At 32.9% G+C, this 27615-nt stretch overlaps 1 protein-coding gene across 1 annotated transcript in view; it reads right to left on the bottom strand.

The window, feature by feature from the left end:
- eag (potassium voltage-gated channel protein ether a go-go) overlaps window positions 1-19485 on the bottom strand; it is a 356292-nt gene extending 336807 nt beyond the window's left edge. Inside the window, exon 1 of the mRNA XM_089642780.1 lies at window positions 19377-19485. The gene's annotated coding sequence lies outside the window, so the exon portion shown is untranslated. The remainder of the gene's footprint in view (window positions 1-19376) is intronic.
- Window positions 19486-27615: the final 8130 nt, after the last annotated feature.

The following is a 27615-nucleotide window of genomic DNA, read 5'->3' as shown; positions in this document are numbered from 1 at the left end:
GAGTGGTAAGGCTCTTGACTATCAAGCTGGAGGTCGCGGGTTCGAATCCCGACTTGTGCAAGTAATTTTTTTTTGATTAATTTGTGTTATTCACAAATTTCTAAATTTGACAAATTATTCCCGCTACCTTCAACCTCACATACCCCAATCGGGTACGCCATAGTCTCACGGGCTCCAGACGAATGGGTGCAGTTGGGACTCTTGTGCGGTTTCACATTTAAAAAAAAACAACAATAAAAAATCGGAGGAGTATGTAAGTGAAGAATGAGGAAGAAAAGTAACTAGGTCAATGTTAGGCTATTTAGAACTGTTTATGTAACATGGCTAAAGCCATTCTACGATCTGTCACCACAACAGTCATGAACCACAGCATATCTACCACTCTGGAAGGAGGTATAAATGTACTCACTGCATTTAAATTCTTGAAAAAACTAATTTAAATTAATGTGGTTTTATTTGCCCTCGTCGGGTTTTGAACCTGTGACCTTGTGACCCATGGGACCCATGCCACGGAGGTTGCCACTCTCGTTACTGTCGTTAGGTATTCAAAAGTCTGCATATATATTAGATAAAAATAAGATCGTATGTCGTATTTCGTATGTGAGGTAATATAAACATATTATATTTTATTTGTTAATAGTTTTATAGATGTGATTTATAAAATGCATCGCACTTCTGAATGATACTAAATATATTAAAACAATAATAAAAATCGTTAAATTAAGTCTTTTTTAAAGAAAGAAATCATTACAGGGTCACTACAAACCTGAATATATTTAACTGAGCGTAGCGAATTTCTTTTTATACTCGACCGTTTTGCATTTTTGTCTACGAGTATAAATTTGTTTTTGCTTCATCATCTTAAATATGCAAGCAGGCTTAAGTTTGACTAGATAGCTAACTTTGATTAGGTGGCTAATTTGGACTACGGTTTAGAACAGATTTATTTTTATTCTTCAGGCAGGTAGGTACCATCAGCTTGAAGAAAGTTAAATCATTATGAGCGATGTTGCTTATGCAATAACAGAGGACGTTGCCAGCAGATGATTGAACCTGGTTCAGATCCCGACCCTTTTGACTACTCGTTGGGGTTAATGTCACAAGACTACCCTAGAGTCTTTCAATGTTGCACAAAAATTAATTTTGAAAATAATGCATAAGATATAATAAGTTTTTTTTATATTCGTCACAGTTATTATATAGGCAGTTGTACATAATACAGGCTCTCTGTAAAATTCTCAGCAAAATTGATGCTGCCAAAAGATCACAACAAGTACGCCACACTAGATTGGGTTATTCTTTAATGTATCAGCCGGTGAATACCAGAACATCCTTTGGACAAAGGAGTTTTTCTTATAAAGCTCTGTTGTTTTATAATATGATCGGTAAAAATATTTAAAAAAACTATACTATATAAACTATAGATTCTTCGTCTATTCAAGAAACTGGTAAAAAAATTCCATACTGGCTGAGAGTGGTGAAGTTTGTTGGATTTCCCATATCGTGGCTTCCGTCACGAATCATCTTAGGAGCCCCATATTCGATGTGATCCATCTGTGTATGTGTTATGTGATTTACTTATTTGATTTAATATAATTGTAAAGCTGCACATCTCGAAACAGGAATTCCTTAGTGAGATAAGCAACGGCAGAAAAAAAAAAAAAAAAAAAAATTCGATTACTAACATTTTAAATAATTAAATTTAAATTCATCAGCAAGGTATAAATATAACGTGATAACTGGTTTACTTTCTACATAAAATGGCAAAATAATCATATTTTCAAAGTGATAAAATATTTTATTGGTATTCCCGAAGAAATAAAAAAATAGATGCACCAACTAGAAAACAAATAAATAAATTTATCAACTTAATGAAGTTGATAAACCATAACCATGTTCAAACCATATTCATATTTTGTTAATGTAACTACTAAGATACACTATTTGTGTACAGTCGTATATGTACTCCAACGTCTAGCTCAAGAACCAGTTCATTGGCGTAGAAAAACTTTAAAATTAGTATAAAAAACTCTTATAAAGAAAATTGTACATTTAAATTAACTTAATCCTACAAATACATCATTTCATGGAAAAAAGGCACATGACAAAATTAAGGCACTTCTTATGATTTGAGATTGTCATGCCCAAAAATGTATATTTAATGTAACTTTATTACAATTTAAATAAATAAATTCAATAACATATTATAGAAACCACGAAAAAAACATTCTTGTGACAATGGGTATACTATCTATCTAGAGTGAATCACACTTGAGATGTTATGTCATTTTGAATTCAACTTTTTACGCCACCCCGTGTTCAAATCCCGGTTGCGAAAACAACCAGTTTTATGCATTTTTCCATTGTAAAATGTTTTTAACAGAAATTAAGAGCAATAAAAATTTCTAGGGGACATTAATAAAGATACTAATATTGATTTGAATTGTGACTCTGCATTTAATTACAATTTGCATAAAATAAAATTAAAAAATTGATTTAATTTAGGTACTAATCTCATTGAATCAGTGAGAATGTTTCCTAATGATGTAAGCTGTAGGTACAGTACAGTGTACAAGTATATTGCAGGTACAGGTATATTTTGCAGATCTCAACCGCTTAAACGAAGTGACTAACGCTGTCGGTTTATGGGGTTTTTCGTGTAGAAATTTATTGCTTTCACCGCGGCGCCCTCGGGGATGGATGAATAATCCAGTATAACGCAGTGCAGTCGGTCCAGCCTTCCCATAAAGGCGGTAGAATAAAACCATCGGTAGAAGCAATCGACCGACCAATCAAGTATTCCCAAGAGAGGGAGCGATATGCAAGGTACATTGACACGTACATGTTTTAACTAAGGGATGTTTTCATTCACGAGAGAACAATTTTTCAAACAAATTTAACACATTATGATTTTGGTTTGAAAACATATTTTATTATAATGCCAAGAACGAACAATATACACACTAAACATGTCACGTCTTGAAATAACTGACTGGAAATGTTAACCACGTGAATAATTTGAAATATAATATTTATAATTCTCTACATTGGTCGGAGTTTTAGATCCGAGGCTACAGAACTAAGTGTAATTAGAGTATTTTCACGGTTTTTTTATTCTCTGAAAAAATATTACGATAATAACGGAATTTTTATTTCATTTTTATGTTGACGAATACATTTTCCAATGCCAAAACGATATGTTCGTTTTTATTCGTTATGACATAATAATGACGTTGCAGCCAGTTGGAATGTGCGGTTTATTAAATTAATATTTATGAATGAAAATATAAAAATGTTTTGTATAATTATCAGAGTCATAAAGTAAACTTTAAATGATTCGTAATGGTACAAGAACCTAAAAATGGCAATTATAAATATTATAATAAATAAAATTAATAATGGCGAAGCCACTGTCATTAGAACATGCTATGTTAGTACTTTTCATTGGCACTATTTAAGAATACACTCGACACAATAGGCATAAGGATGTATTACAATGTAACCGATCACAAAGGAACATGTAGCAAATTGTAAACTGTATGAAAGAGTAAATAGTTAAAGGTAGTTCACTTCAGAAATGTAACAGTTCAAAAACGTGTTATTAAAAAGACGGCAATTGATATTTAATTCAAAAGCTTTCCGTCATTCCATTGTATGTTATCTTTCACTTAACCCTTTCTGACCGTTGAAAATACACAGATTTATATTTTTTTTTTTAACCATCTAAAAATTGGCGGTTTTCCTTTTTCATTTGCTGGTATAACTGGCTTCGGGCTCTATTTTTTTTATTGAATTTTTACCAGGCGGTAGTCATTTTTACATTTTGAAGGATGATTTATAATCTCGACCGAATTTTATCTCCCGATTTTGATGTTTAAGATTAAACATTGTCAATGTTTAATCTTCATGCAGCTTTTTTGTTGTTGAATAAAAGGTTATGTATTTGGATACAAAGTAAGATTAGTCACTTTATGTGAAACATGCCCTCTGAAATCTAATGTTCATTCAAATGAAGTAGGTATAACTCCTAAACTATTAAAATAAAATTCAAAAATTTACTTATTGTCATCAAGCATTAAATATGTTCTACCACTGCAAATTTTATTTCAGATCTGAAAGTGATAAAGACTACTACTTTTATACCTAATTATCTAGTTTCTCTCCTAAATGACGTATTGCCCTGTAAAGTACTTTACAAAAAAGGAAATTATTATAAATGCACCTTGTACGTCTGTGCTCGAAAAATATTGTTAGCGCTCTGTTGTATTATTTTTCCGTCGTAACCATGTTGTACATTGTATTGCAGCAGTATCTCGGGTCCTAGCAAGCCTCCCTGCAAAAGATATTCTGCATTCAACCCGGATACACGTAGAATGTTTATTTTTTAAAACATTGCAGCGTTCACCGGTGGAATTTTAGGGCACTTTCGGAAGGTTTGAAAGAGTGCACGTGAAAGCTCGTTACAAGTTCTTCTGTGGAGAAAATTGTTTTATTTCAAACAAAAAGCGTCGCAGAATGCAGATTGTTTTAAAGTTTGCCGCTGTAGACGACGAAAAGTTACGCCCGTTTCTGTTTTCGACGAAATAACCAGTTGATCATTTATAAAATACTGAACAAAAATGAGAAAAAGTGAGTATTGCTGATATTTTAAAATCCTGTTAAAAACTGTATTGCAGGCCGTTTCCTAGTAAAATTTTAGTACATTCATAATATCTCGGAAAACGTGTTTATGCACTTGCGTTTTTCCTAATAATATACAATGACGAAATTAAGTTTAATCAAAATATTACAATTTTTTTACAACACGTGTTCCGACCTCGACATTCGTGTTTTACTAAAAGTTTATTAGGAAACCTGTCAATTTATTCGTTAAAGGCTTGCAATCCCATTTTTTACTGATTCTTAATAAATTAGCAATATGTTACATCAGAAAGTTTTCCGTGTACAAATTTGTTTCGACGTCAGAAAACCCCCATATACGTAATGCAATATTCTTTGAAATCATACGCTTTCACTATAAAAAGGCTTTGTTTTACATTTTACTGTCTCTCACTTTACCCCGGACACATTGTACAGCAAAGAAAAGAGCGATCTTTCCATTAATATATGTCTTACAATTTGAATTTAGTAAACACTTCCAGCAGTTCCTTGCAAAACAGCCATTTTCTACTTTAGGCCTACTTGTTTTAGCAAAAAGGGGACAAGTGTAAAGGTGTCCTGCGACAAAATGTTTTCAAAATATTGGTGCGCGGCCACAATATTTTTTTAATTTCCATCGGTCACGGAAAACACTTTTCGGCTACAATTTTTTGATCAATTTTCAATGTTTAATGTTTTGATTAATTTAAAATGTTTTGATCAATGATCAATGCTTGGAACAATGTCCAATGTTTTGATCAAAGTTCAGTGTTTTAAAAAAAATATTTTATCGCAGGAGATCCGCCTTTAAGCAAGCGTTGATAGAATTTGAAATGGCAAATGGTTTTTATAATTATTCTAAATGTTTCAGTGTGTTCTATTTATTACTATCAAAAAAAAAATTATAATCTCATTTTGATTTTCCTTTCTGAGGCGGAGAAAAAACTTTAAATCGTACTGTATGCAAGCAATGCATCTGTGCGCGTAATGAGCTATATTGGCATCAATTATTGCTGTAATACACATACCCCATTCGTGCTATATTATTTTATTTCAACCAAAATCAGTATGTATTATAATCCAGTCATTTTAATTGCCCTCTGTAGACTCCTCTTACAAAATGTAACGTAAAATCTCTTCAATTACACCGAATAAAGGAAGATTTGCTTTCCGCAAATGTGTGCTGCAAGTTAATATTGTTTCATTTGTGAAATCCCAGTGATGTTTATGTTAAAGTACATTATAATCTCTCCAGAGATATTACCCAGTAATTACGAGGCATATTTTGAGTCCTCTTAGTTGCCCTAATTAGCAAGCCAACATAAGGCTAATGGTTTCGACATGTGGGGTTTTAACTAATTATTTTATGAAAGAAATTGTTTAAAAAAATTCAATGACAATTCTTTTTTCAAACATTCTTGTTTAGACAGGTAGGTACCATAAGAAGTCCGAATAAACAATACGATTTGATATTTGAAAATTTTTCTTTACTGAACCATTTACAACCATATTTTTTCTGTTTTTATGTGGCATCTCACAGAAGCGACCTGTCCGTACAGTGTAAAGGTAGGGGAGCTATGTCACCATCCGGATACGCAGCGTTGTTAGTCGGGTTAAGGTAGAGTCTGAAGGAAGAATTATTTTAATGCGGGTCTTTAAGTGGCTGGGATTATATGAAGGAGGAAAAACAGATGCCGGTAACTCGTTCCACATACTCAAAGGATTTATTTATTTTAACTGTAGAAATGGATTTACTTTTTGAAGGTGTTCAAATAAGGTAAGTTTTTAGATTCTCACGGCCAAAAGCATTTTTGTTGTTTGTTTTTGGGGTGTTATGGCGTGTTGCGCTAACTCCTTCTTTAGCCGACGTTTCGGACAGCGTTGCAGTGTCCATCATCAGGGCAGATCCGGTAGATCCGAAGATGTGTAGATCCGAAGAACATCTTCGGATCTACCGGATCTGCCCTGATGATAGACACTGCAACGCTGTCCGAAACGTCGGCTAAAGAAGGAGTTAGCGCAACACGCCATAACACCCCAAAAACAAACAACAAAAAAAGTGTTCAAATAATTTTAGTTAGTCTGAAAGAATGCACTTTTACGTTTTAGCTGTGTAAGAACAAATATAAAAATGAACAGTTTAATAACTGCGACAAAATCAGAGTAATTATATATTGTCTTTTGTGGAATTTTCGAATAGTTAGAAATATTTTTGTATCGATGTCAAGAGTTTTACCTGTATAAAAGCCAGTGGAACTCTATGGTAACCCTGTTTTGAGAAATTTTATAAAGTGGGGGAGTAGAAGAAGTAGAAAAGGAGTGAAAAGTACCTGCCTATCAGATCTGGTCATTAAACACACCTTAAACCTTTTTAAGCAATGTTGAAAATGAGCGCTGAACCCTACTACGGTCTAACAGCCTGATGAATGTGAAAAACATGACTTATTACCATGGCATTTGTTTGGTTAAAACGGTCTTAAACCTGGCTCAAGGCCGGCTTTACCACACCAACGTTGAATGGGCGTGTAAGAACTAATAGTAAGATGGTAAATATTTACACCCTTGGATAAAACGGGTATATTTGTAATTATTAAGAATCTAATTAGAATTATAACATCTTATATTTACTCTGGTCGGATTTGAACCTCTGAAGTATCGGCCAGAGTCAAGAATCAAACTCGATCTTTTCTTCTTCTATGTTTATATAAAAAGTGTATATGAGCTTTATCTACGAATCTACCGTTTTATTCCGAGATTGATGAAATTTCTGAAAACTAGACTTTTAAAACAAAGAAAGGTCACTATCTACATAATATTTTGACAGAAAACCCCCATCCCCTTGTACCACCCCTTAATGTAGAATGTTGGTGCTCTATAATTTTTTTGCATAAGTTCTGTTAAAATTATTTTAAACAGCTTATTTCGAATAACTCCATGTAATCCCGGGTAATGCCGGGAACTTCAGCTTCTATAATGTAAGAAAAACATCATAAAGAGCTTCGGCCTCTAGACGCTCGTTCCACCGAATAATAAAACTCGAAAGAGAGTGTTACATAATACAAAGTTCACTATTTATTTAAAGCACATTTGAGATTTCCCCTAAACCTTTATTATGACGAAATAAATGTTTGTTTTCGTAACTCACCGGAACGCATAAAGAGAGAAGGGAGAAGGGTTGTGTGTTTCTTTAACGACTCCGGTCCAGACTGGGATCTGCCGGTGGCGGCCCTAGGACCGTTATATCTTATTTATATCCCCATTATATCAGGGGAAATATTATTTTAATCCGCTCAACACGACACAGTACGCAGCCATTGGAGCTTCCAACACAACTTGTGGAAGTAGTCCAAACCGTTTAAATCAAGGTACAAGTTTGCCTAAGAACATCACTTTCACAATAACAAATGTACAGTGACCTCTTCGAGGACTTGTGCTCCTGGTTTCATCCTAGTATCTGGCTATAATATAGTATAATATATAATATATCTAGCCATATGAATTATATTGATTAATATGTTTTGTAATGCGGCCTCTTTGCCTTTTGGTTCACTTGGTACCTGATCGCACAACAATCGCTTTTATAGTTTGACTACCAACGTTCCCCAACGTTTCTCGGGGTTTAGATGTTTTCGAATACAGATTTATACAGAAATTTTCCTTGTATTTTGAACGACTAGTGTGCAAAACTGTATCAAAAACTATCAAAATTCTGCTGTATGGGGTGGGAATTGTTTTTCAAAATCTCATATTGACCTTCCTCCTGTTTTGAAGGTCTTGTCGGCAAAATTTCATAAATTTCGTCAATTTCATAAATTTCAAACACACTCGTTTTTATACCGCTAACCCGAATTCAATCCTTGAGTTCTCCAAGGTGTGAGGCCGATGTTTGAAAAAAAAATCCTTCGGGTAGCCCCACAGAAAGAAGTCGCAAATTGCAGCCGGAAGGCTCGCTGAGTGGCGGACGAAAGAACGGCCATTTTTAAGAAACATGCGGACGGCGAAGCCCCGGTGTTTTCCGGAAGAAAGACCAATACATGGTAACGACTGAAAACGTCACGACCCTCCCGACACAATGAGACCCTTCCCAAGTTCCTACCCCCACTAAACGGGATTTACGGGCCCTTCAAAACTACTCTGTCTGTTTTGCTGCATCCTGTATGTAAGATATTATTCATGTACAAGTATCAAAAAAGATATGCTTCAATTTTGAACTATGTTAAATTATTAGTAGTTCTATCTTCTGTTTTGAACGTAGAAAATAATTATGAAAAATCACTACACTAATTTCTGTGAATCTTTTTCATCTGACGCAGTATTGTTATGCGATAATGGACTCATCGCTAGCTACTTTGGAGGACATTGGACTATTTTGTTCTTGGGGTCTATGTTTTAATTTTCCGTCCATTGCTCTATTTTATGATTGATCTAGTGAAAAAATCACGGAATGAAATTTGTCTTGCCGAGATAGAAATTAATCTTTTTGTTTCTACAGAATCAAATTGAAAATACTAAAATAATAAAAACAACCGTCTTTTAAAATGTATATTACCAATTATGTATGTATCGCTTGTCTGAAATTGATAACGATTATATTTAAAGCTTGTACATTTTTTTAATACATTAATCAGATAAGGTAGATACTAAATTTACCAAGTAAAATACCGCTTAACTGATGTCCATGTGATTTTTATAGCCAAAATACCTGTAATTAAAAATGTCGATTAATGTTGGGAAGTAAGAGCTTCATAGATGCACGCACAGAGGGCAGTGCATAGAGCTTGCGTGGAAGTCCGCAAGATGGAGCCAGTGGCCAGTAGTCGCCAGAGCCAGTGGGAAGGCTCCCAGAGAAACTTTTTCAGATTCCAACTAGCCAGCTTCTAGTTAGGTGGACTATCGAGTCACCATTATATTACGCGGAGTATTAATAAATCCCTGATTAATCTAAGCGAACCATTATTTATAAACTCCTTCCAAGACGAGTTGGAGACCAGTTTGTACGAACAAAACAGCTAACTTATAACCCATAGTGGCATCATGACAAAACTCATAACGAGGTTCTTACTTCCGTGATCATAACTGATATTTTAATAATATTTTCAACACAACAAAAAATACTTTTTATCGTATCGAATATAGTTGATTATTTATTCATAGCGAAGTGATATCTGGCATTTGAATTTAGTCGACAGACTAATGACTTCCTTACTTAGTATTTCTATTATTATTAATGAAAAAGTTTCATAAAACACAAATTCCGCGATTGGCCAATTCTAGTAACGAATTAGGTGAACGTACGGTTCGTGTTGTTTTCCTTCTTTCATTCCTAAACTCCTAAAACTGCTTTATTTCTTGTAAACAACGGAAATGATTCATTCAAACGCGTAAATATTAAAGAAACTATTTACCACTAGAGTATTTTTGACAGTTATTTGCTTACAATACTTTAAGTAGTCAGTCACGTAAATATAATTTGAATTTTGAATAATGACGACAGTAAAATGTTAAAGGCTAAAAAAATCTGAGCACAAATTTATTTGTTGTAACTGACGTGTACCCGACGTCTACTTATGAATGGTTTAGGGTTAAGTTTAGAGGTTATGAATTCTAGTGTACTGGGTAAATTTTGAAAGTGGAAATACTATAATTGTATTTTTAGTATTATTGGTATTTTTTTTACTTGTTATCACTTGTTACTTGTACTGTGTCACTTGTTACTTGTATCCACACCGTTACTATTAAAAAATTTCATTATGTCTGCTTTAATTCGACCCCTAAATCTCATTTCAGTGCAGAGATAATGTGTTAAGCCTTCATCGGACGTCCCGACTTTCCTATCGTTCACTACTGTACACTGGTGACCGGATAAATCATCAAAACGATAATTCATCACATCTTTAAAATGTTATAGAAAGTAATGAAACAAAAATTTTATTAACTGGGTTAATTAGGTTAGGTTAGGTAAAAATTTATTTATTTTTCATCGTTTCAAATGACTTTATATCACTTTTAAAAGGTGTGTTGAATTTTCGATCTGTTGATTTATCATGTAACCTGTACACTATATGGTTTATCGTCAAAAAATTTCATTATTTAGTCTTTAATTCGACTTCATATCTCATTCTAATGCAGAGGTAATGCTTTAAGTCTTCCTCGGGCGTCTCCGACTTCATCTACGATTCACACCACTCTCTAAACACTACTGACACTAATATGAAAAAAAAATTGAAATTATAAGCGAAATTGCTCCAGTAGTTTTGAGTCTATGGGGATAAACAAATAAACTTTCATTTTGATATATAAAGTAAAGACTAACGATTACAGGAATCTTAATTAGATACATTTTTTAAAAATTATATGCATATCACGATATTCATATTTAAAGTCTATTGGTACTCGTGGGATAGTTTAGGTTAGACTAGATTAAGTAAGGTTATGGTATAAATATTCATTGTTACGTGATAATTCTTTTTTTGCATAAAATACTCAATCATTAATTTATCAGGGGATTTTATATTAATTTCTGATAGAAAAAAATGCATAACTTTGACGATAACGCTAATATCTAGAAATAATGTCGGAATGTTTTTGGGGAGAATCGATTACCCATAAATTGATGCTTTGAAGTTTTGTGGCTCACATATTATTTTGGTAGTAAAAGTAAACATTTTGACTAACTGACTTAGGTACCTCAACGGCGCGGCTTTATACAGGGTGTATCGGCAAGTACCCGACAAACTTTAACCAGCTTTTCCTCAGCACATTTGGAGTAAAAAATGTTATGGGCGCTTTGCTGTCCGGTAATATTTTTTTTCCATTAAAAACAAAAAATAAATAAAAAAATCCACACTCCGTCACAGTCATTTGCAATGTTTCTCGTGTTCAACAGCTGTTATTAGCAAGTGTGTCATAAAGTGTCCTCGCTCTTTCGTACACACTAAATAAAAATAGTTAAAAATGAGACGAATGGTGTCGTGCCATTTCGTTGTGAGTGTAAAAACGCGCCAACGTAGGTACGTACGTACATTATTCAACGAAACTCGAACAAAATATTGCCAGACGGGTTTTCAAACTTTGACAACGGATAAAACATTGGTGACATGTGGTGAAAATATGAATAATACATTTTTTATTAAAAAAATGTTACCGGACAGCAAAGTGCCCATAACATTTTTTATTCCAAATGTGCTAAGGAATAGCTGGTTAAAGTTTGTCGGGTACGTGCCGATACACCCTGTATAGAGCAAATGCGTTTGATATTATTCCGGCAGTCACGAGGAGGTAGATACGCACTACATTCGTTGTTTCACTAGTAGGTTATAATCAGAGATGTGCTTTATTTCAAATAAATCCATTTCAAATGGAAATGCAAAATGCAAAATGGGTATTTTCCATTTTGCATTTTAAATGCTTTTCTAAAAACCATTTTGCATTTTGCATTTTAAATGCTTTTCTCAATGCATTTTCCATTTTAAATGCTTTTTTTCAACATTCTTCCTACTATCTCTACTCATCTTTTTTCATAAGCCCCAAATATCAGTCGGTCCTCAACCACGCTATGAGAGATAATTTTCATTTGTCAAGTTGCTCCCTGGTAGGAGCCCTGGCAATTGAGTGATACCATTACAAAAAATACTGATTCAAATACTGAACATGGGGCCATGACGCTGTAATATTAAATGTAAGATTTCTATGTTTTTACGTTGGCAACATTAGTCCCGCGCAAATTTTTTGTGGTTTCATAATCTGTAGTCGTGGTGTTTTTGGATTTACCATCGTGTAATATGTTTGTTCTACATTGATTTCCATTATTAAATGACAAAATTGTTTAAAAATTCTATAATTACCTATTTTAATTGTTTGACCTGAGAAACCATTTTGCATTTTCAATGCATTTTGAAAATAGGTATTTTGCATTTTGCATTTGAAATGCTTTTCTAAAAACCATTTTGCATTTTGCATTTTCAAATGGAAAAGTTTTGACCCATTTCCATTTTGCATTTCAAATGGTTTTGGGTACCCATTTTGCACATCTCTGGTTATAATGCGATGCGGGTTGCATATATCAACGTTCCAGAACATTCTAGTAGCTACCGCTACAATAATAACAGAAAACGAAAAAACGAAAAAACGAAATCATGAATTGCCCTACTATGGTAAAAAATACAATAATTGTAACCAAAAAAAAATCACAGTTAACTAAATTATTGCAGATAGCTTCTAATCCTAAGGTGTGCCGACCTTCGCCCAAATTCTATCCTTATATCGATCATACATACAACATTATTACTTAAATGTAAATGTAATGTATGACAAGGCGTTTTCACTTTGTGGGAGCCACTCAATCCCCCATTAAAGCCTTTTTACATTGAAATGTATATCTTGTAGAAATAAAATAAATTATTCATATGGAAATTGTTATCATATAGTATATTTCGGAATAATTTCTAATGAGAGAATATCACACGTCAAAAGTGTATGCCAAGACAATTTTATGTAGTCTAATCCTATCTGCCTACCCAACTGGAAAACGATGTGGCATTTATTTAGTTAGTTTTGTTTTCACCACCTCACTAACCTCACAAGTTTCATTTATACGGACATTGTAATATGTTGAGATGATTGCCTGTATTCAGGCGCTCGCCCTAAAACCATTGATATTTGTAAAATTTGTACGGTTTCATGTGACAGCCTTTAGCCAAAAACGGTTGCTCGGTAAAATTGACTTCATTTTATAATCTTTTCCACTCGTGTTGGTTGAAATTAAATAATATATTTATTTTTTGGAATAACTTTATTGAGTAAAACCTGAAATTGTAATATTTAATTATTGAAGACAAAATTAGCGATTTCTAAACGAAAATCTGAAACAGAAAATCAGAAAAGGATACGGTCACATCTAGGACTCGAACTTAGGACCCTTGCCTTGCCGGGTCATACATAAAGATAGTTCATACATAAAAATAGTTCATACATAAAGATAGTTCATACAGAAAGATAGTTCATACATAAAGATAATTGCCAAGTAAAAATGTGCGGTGAAAAAATGATTGATTGCATTTAGTTCGGGTTGAATCTTGCGATCATACATAAAGATTGTTGCCAGTAAAAATGTGCGGTGATAAAATGAAAACAATGTTGGTAGTTCTTATTCGAAGTATGATACAGTTAAAAATGACCGAAGGGGATAGGGTCCCATTAGCTCAGTGGTAGAGCGGTGCCCCGGCAAGGCAAGAGTCCTGAGTTCGAGTCTTAGATGTTACCGTATCCTTTTCTGATTTTCTGTTTCAGATTTTCGTTTAGAAATCGCTAATATTGTATTCAATAATTAAATTAAATAATTCATCCATAATTAGTTATTGATAATTTTTTTCTAGTTGTTTACATACACATACAAAAGATTGAAGTTAATTTTAAAATTAAAACTTTAACAATCATTCCACATACATTCTCATTTATATTGAAGTTCAATCATTCGCTCGCGTGTCTGAAACTCCTTCCAAAAATAGCAAATCTCAACCCATCCCTTATAAATCGTATCCACACCAAGAAAAGAATGCAGAAAAGTTGCAAAAGGAAAGAAACGTTAGTCGCAACATAACGCAAAAGAGGACTAGCAATTTAGAAATTTTCATTTCAACTGTGAATAAAATAGAAGACTTTTTTACAAAGTGTTTTTGTTATTGTTTTTTGTGAGTAAAATATCTGAGATTTTTATCTTGGGACGATAAACGAAAAGCTTTAATTTTGAGAGTGGACTAACATTTTTACAAAAGCTTTTTTGATACGAAGTTTCGACCTACAACTCACAATTACCAACAGTTTTTCGCGTTAATTTACCGACGTCTAAAACACTACCCATAAACACAAATTATAATTATTCGAAGGGAAATTTTAATTGGAAATCTTTAAGACATTTGCATTTATTACATTGAGAGCCAAAAAAAATTGTCAGAATAATGTAATGTGTCAGCAAAAATGTGTTATTTTTCCAGGGACATCAAGTGAAAATGAACAGGAAAGTTCGCAAAATTTCGACCCTCTGACCCTCGGGCATGCTAAACTACTCCCCAATTAATCCTTCCCATATCACGGGCTCGGTGTTTTGATGGCGGCATGATTAATGCGTGTTCTTTCGAATGTTGTTTATTCGGAGTATGAAAATAGCGAATATACCTGCAATAAATAACGAGAGATGTTCTCTAATGATAAATTATTCATTCTGCATGCTTCTTATAATATATAGGGCGGAACAAGTGATAAAAAGCTCTAAGGAGAGGATGTACGGTAATATATTCTGTAGTACAGTGGTTAAAAACGCAAATTATCGATCCGCAGTTTACGATATATAACTATGTATATTTGTAATCATTAAAGACAATACTAGCGACTCTTAAACGCAAATTTAAAATAAAAAAATGTGAAATAAATTCACTTTCGGTGCCTTGCTCTAATACAGAGCTAATAGCCTATAAAGATAGCAGCCAGCAAAAATATGCGTTAATGAAATGAAGATTTTTTTGGTAGTTCTTAGTCGAAGTTTGATACAGTTAAATATGACCAAAGAGAATAGTATCGAATTAGCTCAGTGGTAGATCAAAGCCCCGGCAAGGCTGATGTTCTGGGTTAAATTCTTAGATTTTTCTGTTTCAAATTTTCTTTTATGAATCGCTAATATTATCTTCAATGATTAAATATTACAATTTGAGTTTTTACTTATTAAGTACCATTTTACTGAGGTGATTGTTACTATTTATTTATAAGTTGCAAACCTTTCAATCGGTTTTATATTAGAAATAAGGCAAGTATTATAAAAAGTTTATTGTTTAGTGGTCGCCTTTTAATATATTATTAAGAATTACAGATATTCTTTACCAAATGGCGTTGTAAAAATTATTGGGTAATAATAATTTACACAATGAATGATTTTGATATACGTGGCCGGGTAGGTCCTGCTGTTAATAATAATAATTTACAAACATAATGGTTTTGATATACATGGCCGGGTAGGTCCTGCTGTTAATAAAAATAATTTACAAACATAATGGTTTTGATATACATGGCCGGGTAGGTACTGTTGTGACTAATAATAGTTTACACAACGAATGGTTTTGATATACATGGCCGGGTAGGTACTGTTGTGACTAATAATAGTTTACACAACGAATGGTTTTGATATACATGACCTGTTAGGTACTGCTGTGAATAATAATTATGACTAACCTATTCCCTTTTACACAATAATGTTTAATTTATTAATGACCCCGGCTCCCTTTGAGAGAATTCAATATCAAGGGAAGCTGTTCATAAAGGAGGATTTCTCTCTACGGATATGTAATAAAAATGTTTGCGAAATTTCATGCCAACGATACTCATTATTTTTAATAGGCATTACGCATTTAAAGATTTCGTTAAACAGATTTATTTATTGTAGACATAATATATGTTTTACGTTACACCTTTTATGAACCTTACAGAAAAATTCTTTATGATTTTCAGGTTTACCAGATATTTTGAATAAAACAAACCTGCATTTAAATATTTTTGACCTTACTAAAAAATACGGACTAAGAAATTATTATTTATATCTTACACAATATCTTCCTAAAATTTCGAATAAATCTTCTTGTTTTCAAAGCCACATTCTGATTCCAAAATTACACAATGCAATTGAATATATAGTGCAAAAAAATTGTTATTTGAATAAAATCTAATACAATTAATTGACTTTTCGTCCCAGAGAAAATGGAATGCGAAAAACCCAAGTCCAATTACATTCACTCCGTTCCCTACTCGAGGAAAAGATAAATCCAACTTACATCTGCTATAATAAAGATTTCTCAACAACACGCCATATATTCAATTTATGCTGTGAGTCAGCTGATACTATGCCCTGGTGCGAGTAGTGATTTCAAGGTCCCAATTCCTCCCCTATAGTCCTGTGGCACACAGCCTCCTGCCCCTTCATCCCTTAATTCTTACAAATGAGGCTTCCGTGGGTAAGAAACACCATCGCTCGGCGTACTGCGAATAGCGGGTGGGAAAAGTAGGGCGATTCTAGGAGAAATCGATTCAAATTTTGACCTTGGTTTTTTCAATGAATAGAAAATTTTAAACTTCGAATCTTATTTGACGTTTGAAAAACATTTAGGTTTTGACACTAATAAAATTTAAAAAATACTTCTTCTGTGTTTCTTTGATAGAAAGAGTTGTTAAATTGAGTTATTTATCGAATAAAACTTTGTAACTATCTAACCACCGCCACATTTCTCCGCAGGAGTAGGCAGAGATACTTGAAAAACATTCGGTCCTCACCAACTTACTCTTGAAAGTGTAAACAAATACACACGTATAATTTAAAACCATCCATTGAAAGTTATTTCAGAGTTAAGGTGAATATTAAAAATTTTACGGCAAATTGGTGATTCTGCGAGCACTGCGGCAACATATCAAATGTTTATTTTTACAACTGTGATAAATATGTTACGTCAATGCTCTAATAAATTTATATATGTATAATCACATCCGTTAAAAAAAGTACCATCTTTAAGCCGCATTATAAATTAGTATTTACCTGGTTACTTAGGCGTAAAAGCCTCCAAATAAATAATACTAGGGAAGATAATAATTCAGCCGATTTTATCCATGACAACCGGAGCGCAATTCTTTGAGTTTACTGATAATTTCCAAAATTCGATCCGTTTTTCCGACTATATCACGTTACATTTAAACATCGGTGTTTTTAATACTATAATAAACTTCAAATAATTAAGCCCTGTTGATATTGGAATAGAATAAGAAGGTGGATCAAGGATGAAAGATGGTTTCTAAAAATACATATAAAGAAATACAGTCGTAGAAAGACAAAGAGGAAGAATAAGAGAGACCTTTTGTTGTGAATAGTAGAGAAAGACCGAGAACATCGAGGCTATATAAACAAGAACCTCTTTCTTAAGTAAATACGTAACCGACTACTGAATCTTATATACCATGTACAATTAATGTACAAGCGTGTGGCTTACATAATGAAATTTCAAATGTAACAAGGGAAATATCATTTTTCGTTTGCATGTAACAATTTTTTAATACCCCAAAGAATCTACAGCCATTCTTATACGTTGATTAAACGCAACCGCAATATTTCTCTTTTTTTCATTTGCGGAAGCGGGCCCTAAAGGGAGGCCTGAAAAAGCCAGCGATAATTTGATCGGGGCTGGAGGGAAGTTGTTGGGGTAGAGAGAATTCAATTAATTTATGCACCAGAAGTGCTCCTTACCTGCACAAATATTTTACCCGGACCTGTCTCTCCCGCGGAACCTTCCGGTGTTGGTAATACAGCCTTAATAATTTATTCACTTCACTTCACGGAAATTCGGTTGGGTTTTTCCTGCAGGAGGTTGGGGATAAGAGTAGATATTACTCTTAACATTTTCTTTTGCATTCGGAAGTTAATATGAGATGAGACATTGGTTTTCATTGCGCGAATGTTTCCCTGAAATTACTTCACCTGTTACGTTTTTAGCAACGAACTCCGCTAGCATGCAATTACTTCGCAATCAAAATTAATGTTTGTACTTTAAACTGCATAGCGTAGCGGAGAAATTTTATGTTTTATGTATGTTTCTAAATAGCATTGTTGTATCCTTTATATAAAATTCGTTTATTTTATTATTATTTTACATTTATCTATAAAAGAAGCGCTTTATTTTCCAACTTTAATTTAGCAAATAAAATACAAAGGATTGAAGATATATTCTACTTTGTTTTTTTACGTAAAAAAAATATTTGTACTTGTAAGGGGATTTCCAAGATGGTTTCCAAAATGACAAGCGATTTTATAAAGCTCTTAAGAGAAACGACACTATGAAAAGTAAGCGAAACTTCAGTACAAATAATGACCCTTATAGTTTTGTGCGTTTTTAACGGAAAATCGAAGATGCCCTACATAATGTTTCTTCGGTAATACAGCGATATAAATATAATCAGACAATGTACTGACTGACGTTCTTTCTACTGACTTACTAATCTATTTGCGTTTTGAAATAAGTTAATATATTAACAAAAACATTGTGTGGAATCGTGATTGATATATACTTTTCTAAAGCCTTAAAGGTTGTTGTGCGTACAGATCAAAAATTTGATCGTGGGAACAAAGATAATAATATCCATAAACAAACTTATCAATTTAATTGGTCAATGCTACATTTTTTTCATGACTAGGAATGGATAAGTAAGATGTTTAAATAAATATCAATTTCGACATATTTTAAATATGAAACATTAAGTGTGTTGTTCCGTAGTTACGAATTAATTAATAGTTTTGATTTATTTTACCAAATTTAATGAGCCTGAATTCGGTGTAAATTTCGTTTTATGTATATCATAATGATACGTTTATTAATAAGTAGATGTATATATAAATATTCTGTTACTCAATTAAGGCTACATAATTTTAAAACCAACCGGGTTCGATTATTGTTAATATGTGATTATTTAGTTTTTAATAATGCATTGCATTTAGCCAATCCGTAGTCGACCGCCATAGAGTCAGCGAATTTTCATATAAAGTCGATAAAACGTGTTAGTTTCAGCTTCGGCTTCTATTAAAATGTTTAAATGTCACAAATACATTATCTTCGTCGGGCTTCTTAGCCTAAAATCTACCGCTTTTCACCACCACAAAAATATTACTTTTATTAGCAATTATTATTTTTAGTTTGCTGTAAACTATATTTGATTACCATATTTTGTTTCCCTTGTCGAATATAGTCGCGACGTATCCAGCGAAAAAGGAAAAATTAAATAAAAACACTAAAACAGCACTTCAAATTTAGAAATCGACACAACGCGACCGTTTCGCGACAAATTCTTGTAAAAAACTGTATTTCCCGAGCAGAAGGAAACTGCTTTACCACCGGGTGCTACAGGATACACCCCTATCGGCAACCTTCCGGACTTTTCCGATGTTTCCCGAATACCAGCGAAAACATACGACCGTCGACATCAAAGATATATATTTCCAGTTTCCTGTGTTTCCTAACATAAGCACTAGTTACAGCAGACATACGTGTCATTTTTCAAAGACAAGATAGAGCTTTGTTAAGATATCTACGCTTTGACTAATTTTATTACCCTAGCTCTACTGGTGGAGAAAATCGAAGACACAGCAGCGCCCCTAAGCGATTGGTGAAATAAATGTAAACCAAACGTCAAATTATCGGTTCTATTTACTTTCTATCGGGTTTAATAGTCCGTGTTTACTTCCTGTCAAATAAAAGACGTTCATTTCATAGTTTAAAATAAGAATCAAGTTCCTATTTTGATGCAGATGTGATAGTTTTATTTATTCCGTTCCCGCCAAAATACCTGTCGCAAGCGACTTCAAGGTAAGACGATTACCTTTGTGCTAGAAAAACAAGGAAATATCGCATGTTTTTTTGCTATAATTCAGTATCCGAAATTTCAATATATCCTGTGCATAATTGGGCTGAATATAAATCATGAAATAGCTTTGTTTTTTACGGTTCATCGATCAAAACATGTTGGCGTACGAACTTAAATATATTTTTTTGTGCTTATTATTTTACATTGTCTTTTGGTTATGAAACTTTTGCACGAATAATACACGCATTACAGTTTATAGCTAAAATATTGTTTTTAGCGATGTTATTTATACATGATGATCGATTTGATTTTTTAGATTTTATGATGATATAAAAAATATTATCAAAACTGTGAACCACTAACAAAAATAATAAAATAAGTCGTTTCTGCAATGTGTTAAAATTATCTTCAACATTTACTTAATAGTCAAATTGTATTTGTTGAAATTGATATTATCGTCAATAAAACAATTACAATTAATTAGTTATCTAACATTCTTCTAACATCGATTCATTAATTTTAAAAAATACCTACGTGACCGATTAGAACTCTATTTTCGTGACTTTTGACACGTTTGGAATGCTAACGATAATTAACATTTATATTTATTTTAATTAAAAATAATTGTGAATCCGAATAAATTTATTGTAACAATTAAGTTTTGTTATTTTTTCTACCGTTGAGAGATTTGAATGCAATGATCAAATTATTTTTTTAATCGTATCTGCGTGAATATTTTTCAGAAAAATAAACTCTTCATTTTCTCTATCTAATGATTTTAAATAATTGCAATTAAAATGTATTATGACGACTTCAATTAAAATTCTTGTCAAAAAGTATAAATTATAAGATAACAAAAATCATTCACTTCAGACTTATTAGATGTTCATGGCGATTAAAATTAATTTTAAGCATTAGTATGTTTTTAATAATGTGTTTTCATCTATTGCTGGATGCAACGGCATCTGGCGTCTATTTTGTAAAGTATTTTTTTATGACGTGTCTGAAAGTTGTGTCGTAACAAGGTGCTACTTTAAGCGACATTAGGAAGATGGCGTTAGTAGTCTTCGAAATGCGTGAAGTTATTTTCAAATGCCGAAGAGAGATGTGAATATAAAATATTACAAATAATACTGTTTAAAGGCTCTAGACTTCTACAGTGTTTATAAAAATATGAATTACCTTTCTAAATGGCGTAAGTTTATTAACGTTATAATATTGATTTAAAACAAGTTGAACATCCAACAATAACACGAAAAAAGATTTCATAAAACATATTTTTTACGTATGCGATACAACACTTTATTATTTTTTTCGTTTTGTATGGAGTAATTTCATTCCTAATTTTTTCACAACATTTTTAAATGCGATTCCTGTTTTAATTTCACTTTGTGAATGAAGGAATGCAATTCTTGAATATGGAAACTAACCCACTTCCCGATATCCAATCGAGCTGAAACTCGGCAAAGAGACTCGTTTTCGATAACAATCCATGTTATCAACTTTTGGTGGAAATCATTTTCGGATGACATTACAGCATTTAATGTATTAAATAAATGTCAGTCATTTTGGATTTGGCTCAGTTGTTAGCTCGAGGTTCGACCCTAAATCAAACCAAAATAATATATACGGGGTATTAAGCGACGTACTCAACTTACATTAACCAGTGATTCCTGCAGAGATGTGCTTTATTTCAAATAAATCCATTTCAAATGGAAATGCAAAATGCAAAATGTTTATTTTCCATTTTGCATTTTAAATGCTTTTCTCAATGCATTTTTCATTTTTAATGCTTTTTTGCAACATTCTTCCTACTATCTCCACTCATCTTTTTTTCATAAGCCCCAAATATCAGTCGGTCCTCAACCTCGCTATGAGAGATAATTTAAATTTGTCAAGTTGCTCCCTGGTAGGAGCCCTGGCAATTGAGTGATACCATTACAAAAAATCTTGATTCAAATACTAAACATGGGGCCATGACGCAGTAATATTAAATGTTAGATAGCAGTTTCTATGTTTTTACGTTGGCAACATAAGTCCCGCGCAAATATTTTTTGGTTTCATAATTTGTAGTCGTGGTGTTTTTGGATTTACCATCATGTTTAAAAATTCTATAATTATTTTAATTGTTTGACATGAGAAACCATTTTGCATTTTCAATGCATTTTGAAAATAGGTATTTTGCATTTTGCATTTGAAATGCTTTTCTAAAAACCATTTTGCATTTTGCATTTTCAAATGGAAAAGTTTTGACCCATTTCCATTCTGCATTTCAAATGGTTTTGAGTGCCCATTTTGCACATCTCTGGATTCCAGACATTATTTGAAGTAAAAAATGTTAATAAAAATCAAAAAAGTCACCGGAGGCAAAAATATGACTTTTAATTTTTACTCCAAATAAGGTGAGGAATCTGGTTAAAGTTAGTCTTTTCAAAACTGCATATTTTTTCCGGTCTGTTTTTTTTAATCTGAAATTTAATTATTTAAATAGATTATGTATATGTACTTAGTTTATATTTAGAGAGAGATATTAATTTTTCTAACCACGTATTTTATTTGGGTTTTGATTATGAACTTATGAAATAATGTTGCTGACAACATAACTTTGAATTAGTGTAATTAAAAAAAAAATATATTATTCAATTTTTGTTTTTTGCATATAACATTACTTCGTTCGAAGTAATATTATATGTTCAGTTAGTATTTATTTACACAAACACAGTACAAGTTAACGATTTTTTTTAAATTGATTGTTGAATCGTATAGTATTGTATATTTATCTGGGATTGTTACATTTGCATATTTTATTCGATGGTTCCATCATTCAATCAATTAAATATTTGGACAGTTTTCTAGAAATTCTGGCTATTTAATTTCGTTACATAGCTTCATTTTACAGAACGACACACAATTTACTTTCCAAGTAAAATGTATGTTTAGCCTCTTTCTACTAATTTTAGAAACCGGCGTAGATTTATTTAAAAGAACGGAATATTTGAGCACATCCCACCGACCGACCCTTTGAATAAATTAGGAGTGCTTCGGGAGAACGTCGCGGCGCGTGGAAACAACGGAAAGGCCTTCGCACAACAATAAGTTTAGCATTGTTTATTTATGAAGGGCTACCGATAGCATGGTGAATGATACAGGCAGGGCCAGCCCTGAGCCAGCGGCGCCTGGCGCGAGTAAATACCTCAAGGGCGCTGTTTTAGGTAATATCCGCTCCTTGGCTCCTTTGCTCCTTTGCTCCTTGGCTCCTTGGCTCCTTGGCTCCTTGGCTCCTTGACAAGTCGGCGCCCGTAGCGTAAAAATGTGTGGAATATTTCAAGTTTATTTATTGATTCCAATCGTTGTGCCAAAAATGTGTAATTTGTATATTTTCATTCATAATTATTGATTTTAAAAACTATCCAAAACCGCGCATTCAGAAACAGTTCCAACTGGCTACAGCATCATTATGACAGAAAACGCCAATGACTGGTAAAAATGGTAACCATGTGAGACGTCAACGCCGCCGAATTCAGGAATAAAAACGTACGTGTCCTTTTGGCGGTAAATCGAAATTGGCACATTTTAAATCGTTATAGAAAAATTATTCGTCATTATTTTTTTTTCTATAATAGAAAAAAACAGTGAAAATACCCAATTGCCCTGGACACAGGATCAGCGCCGGATCTGTCATAAACACAAAATTCTAGGAAAAACGGATGCCATAATCTCACCAGCTCTTGCAAGTTTAGATTTTTTTAACACATTAAAATATAAATGTTAAGCAGAAATAATGTTTGTCTAACTATACACAAGTGTTATTTCGTGTTTTTATAATACAAAATAAATAGACTGTCAGATACTCTAAATATCGCCCTGGTTAAAATCTACTATTCCTAGTTGATTTAAATGGCTTTAGATCGGTTTGGTGGCCAGATCCGAATAGCCAAGAACTTCCAAGCCTTCCTCTTACCTTTCCCACTTCCTTGCCTTGCCATGTTCTCACTGGACAGTTCGGAGCAGTTGAGACTCTTGTGCAGTATTCACATAATATAACTAAACTTTGCAGCCAGCGCATAGTGTAGAGATACCCTAATTTCGTTGATTGAACCATTGCTAATTAAAAGATCGCAAATTTATGCTTTTTCTTACAGTTTTTTTTTCAATATTAGATAATTATATTTTTATGTAAAGCCAACAAGACGTGACTGTGAATAACTTCATAAATATCATAATTAGAGTGATAATTGGCTATCATATGTCTGTGGCTAAATGCAATAAATTCTACTGACTGATGGGGAAAATTTTAATGCTTTTTAGTGAGTTGTCATAAGAGAGCGCACTTGAATTTTATTTTTAGTTCAGCCCTGACAAAGGCTACGGACAACAAGGTAAATGATACAGGTGAAGAGAAAGGTCAATCTGCTCTGCTAGGTGTTTTACGAATAACCGTATTATAACAACAGAACTGTTGATTTACGTGTGGCAAACAATGCGTCCTTTCCCACAACTTCAAACAATCAAGAATAATAAATTTAAACCGACGTAGGTACTGCCAATCGCAATAAATTAATGCCAATTTCACTGTCAACTGCCCCTCACTGTCCCGAGCCGTTAGGACTATGGTATCCCCAATCGGGTTAGAGGGGAAAAGGAAGGGATGGTGAAGAGGAAGATTGGGCTGTATCTGATATGGTTACCAAACATTACTGATATATCTGTCTTACTTTGCAGATTTAAGTATTGGGAACTCTTTGTTAAAAAGTAAAAGGTTCTACTTATAATTGTACTTATTTACGTTACAAATAATAGGTCTGGATTTAGCTACACTGTTCATTATCCGTGGGTTGGTAATTATCCGGTTCGAGAAGCTCGTTCCCTGTCACCTATAACCTCACAAGCATCCGTTACGCTCTAGCGACATTTGACGGACTCTGGAGTAAGCTTTATGTCTAGCGCCATCTATCGCTTAAATACTCAACTTATTACCATACATCACAATTACCAAAGCCATTTCTAGCAACGTTTCAATCCTGATAGTATCTTTCACTCTGGAATATTTTCTGTTGTTTATTATTCAAATAGCATCGTCAGTTCCATCATGAATAATCTATTTAAATTGCGAAGAAAATAAGATGAGTCGCTACATTATTAAATCATATAAAAAAATCCTTTATATGATATTACATTTTAGTCCTACACCAAGCGTGAGAGCTAGAGCTTGATTGGTGTAGTATTACGTAAAATTATATATGTTGCTGTTTGTCCTTATGCCATTTATAATGTAAATGTAAAAAAAATAACTTGTATCATTAACATTGATAATATATATTTTTTTAAATATTTTTTTCCGAAATATTTTATACAAAATTTGATTTAAAAAGGGTGTTCAAACTTGGATAAAGCCTAGTAGTAACTATACAGGGTGTAACAGAACGTGCCCGAAGGATTTTAACCAGCGTTTTCTGGGCTTATAACGATTTTTTTTTTTCAAATAATAACACAAAAAATCCATCACACCCCGCTACTGGATATAACCTTTATCAATTTCCTGTGCGTATTAATACACCCTGTAATGAATATATCTGTAATGGAGGTAGGTAGAACAGTTTCCTTCTTCAGCAAACAAAAAGCACAAATGTTTATTTTATAAACCAATTGAGACGTGTATTTTCGTGATTGAAGGGACTTTAATAATTTTGAATTGAAATAATAATAGCGCAAGAGTCCCAACTACCCGAAGCCAGTGTGCTTATGGTAACCAAAACTGGGGAATGATGTGTCTGAATGGAGTGGGGATTATAAGGAGATAGTAAAGTTTAAGGTTAAGAAAACATGAATATATTAATTTCAAACTTCAGTTCTGATCAATTTTTTTGTTTGAGTAGGTACCGCGCAAGAGTTCCAACTGCTCCCAACCACCTGGAGCCAGTCAGACTATTGCATCCCCAATCGGAGTATGTTGTGAGGCTGAAGGTATTGGGGAGGGGAAAGAGATGAGGAAGAGCAAGGCTTGCATTAGTTTTAAAAAAACACAGTTCAGTTTCCGAGTGGTTCTGCATAATTAATTAATTAACATTTTTTCTACACGTGGATCGTTTTTTTGCAAATGAAAAGATATTATTTTTCTCTGTTTTGCCCGCTACGTAGGGCTAACAAAATTTGTTGAATTTTTAACTAGCCACATGACCCCAATCTGCAAAGTGTATTTTTGTTTCGCTTGCGCGTTAATTCGTTGTTTTTCTTACAAAAATAACAACGATTTCAACTAACTTATTATAAAATAATAATAATAATAATGATTTATTGTCTTATTTTCTTAGTAACATATAGAGATAATGATATCCTCACTGGGATCTCCCGTGCTGAGGATTTCGTTTACATATTATAATTTAATTATAAGAAATTAATATTACAACAAAGTAACATATGAATTTATTTTTAAACATTTATCATGTAGTAAGATAGTGTTTTTTTGTATAGTTCAGTTTAGTAGATTCGGTTTATAGTCTGTGATTGATATCAGTATATTTTCTATTTCAGATCTCCCTATATTAAGTATCCAGCTTTTTATTTCAGATTTAAATGTTATAATGTTGGTTTTTGAGTGAGAGTGGTATTTTATTGTAGAGTTTAATACTATGATATAAGAAGATTTTTTGCCCAAAAGTTGTATTAGTGGTTATTTGTTGGATAAGTTTTTGACCATAAGATCTAGTGTTTCTATTATACCTACGTGTTTGTTGTTATTTCTTGGGTTTTGTACTTATGAATGTAAATGAGTATAGTTTTAGAATATAGTTGTTTAATTGACATGATGTTAAGATTGATGAAGATTTCGTCAGTGCTATTTCTTGCAGGAACTTTCAGTATAATTTTCATTATGGCTTTTTGAGTTTTAATTAGTGGATTTAGTATATTTTTATTAGCACTGCCTCATCCGATAATAAAATCAATGTTTCAGTAACGACAATATTATTTACATTTAGTTGTGATATCGGATACCGCTACCGATAATCGTGATTAAGCAGGGCGCCAAACGAAACCAACACCAGGTAAAGCCTTAATATCCTCTCTCCTCGTTATCCCTGTGATAATAACACGGTCGATTGAGCTTCTTTTTTTCATTTATATACAGTCCATTTTAAATGCCAATGGGGCATCAAACATTTTATCCTGACGAAGAAACCATTGGAAATTAAATATCGATCGTTTTGATAAAATATTACTGTATACAACGTATTTTATTTTCATGCAATAAAATAACGCTAAAAAGGGGTAAAATTATCTGCATATAGTTGTGCTTTGATCAATTTAATAATGCCACAATTTTTCGGTTCTCTTAATAATTCTTCTCAAATTACATCGATTGCCTAATTTCTACAAAACATTATTATAGCATGCGTCCAACTCAAGCATTTTCTATCCAAAAATTGTCACTACTAACCTCCCCGGAAAAAAATCCACCCGTCGTTGTAACTTAATGTTACTATAACAAATATTTAACTTATTTTTTGGTTTATTTATTCAAACCCTATATAATGACTTTTACAATACAGTGATGATCGAATTACAAGCGTACAGTGGTAAACAGGATAATAATAGCAA

The sequence above is a fragment of the Hesperophylax consimilis genome, chromosome 18, assembly GCF_061612785.1.
Source record: "Hesperophylax consimilis isolate HC1 chromosome 18, BYU_Hcon_1.0, whole genome shotgun sequence".
Lineage (NCBI taxonomy): Eukaryota > Metazoa > Arthropoda > Insecta > Trichoptera > Limnephilidae > Hesperophylax > Hesperophylax consimilis.
This window is presented reverse-complemented; position numbering and strand designations above follow the sequence as displayed.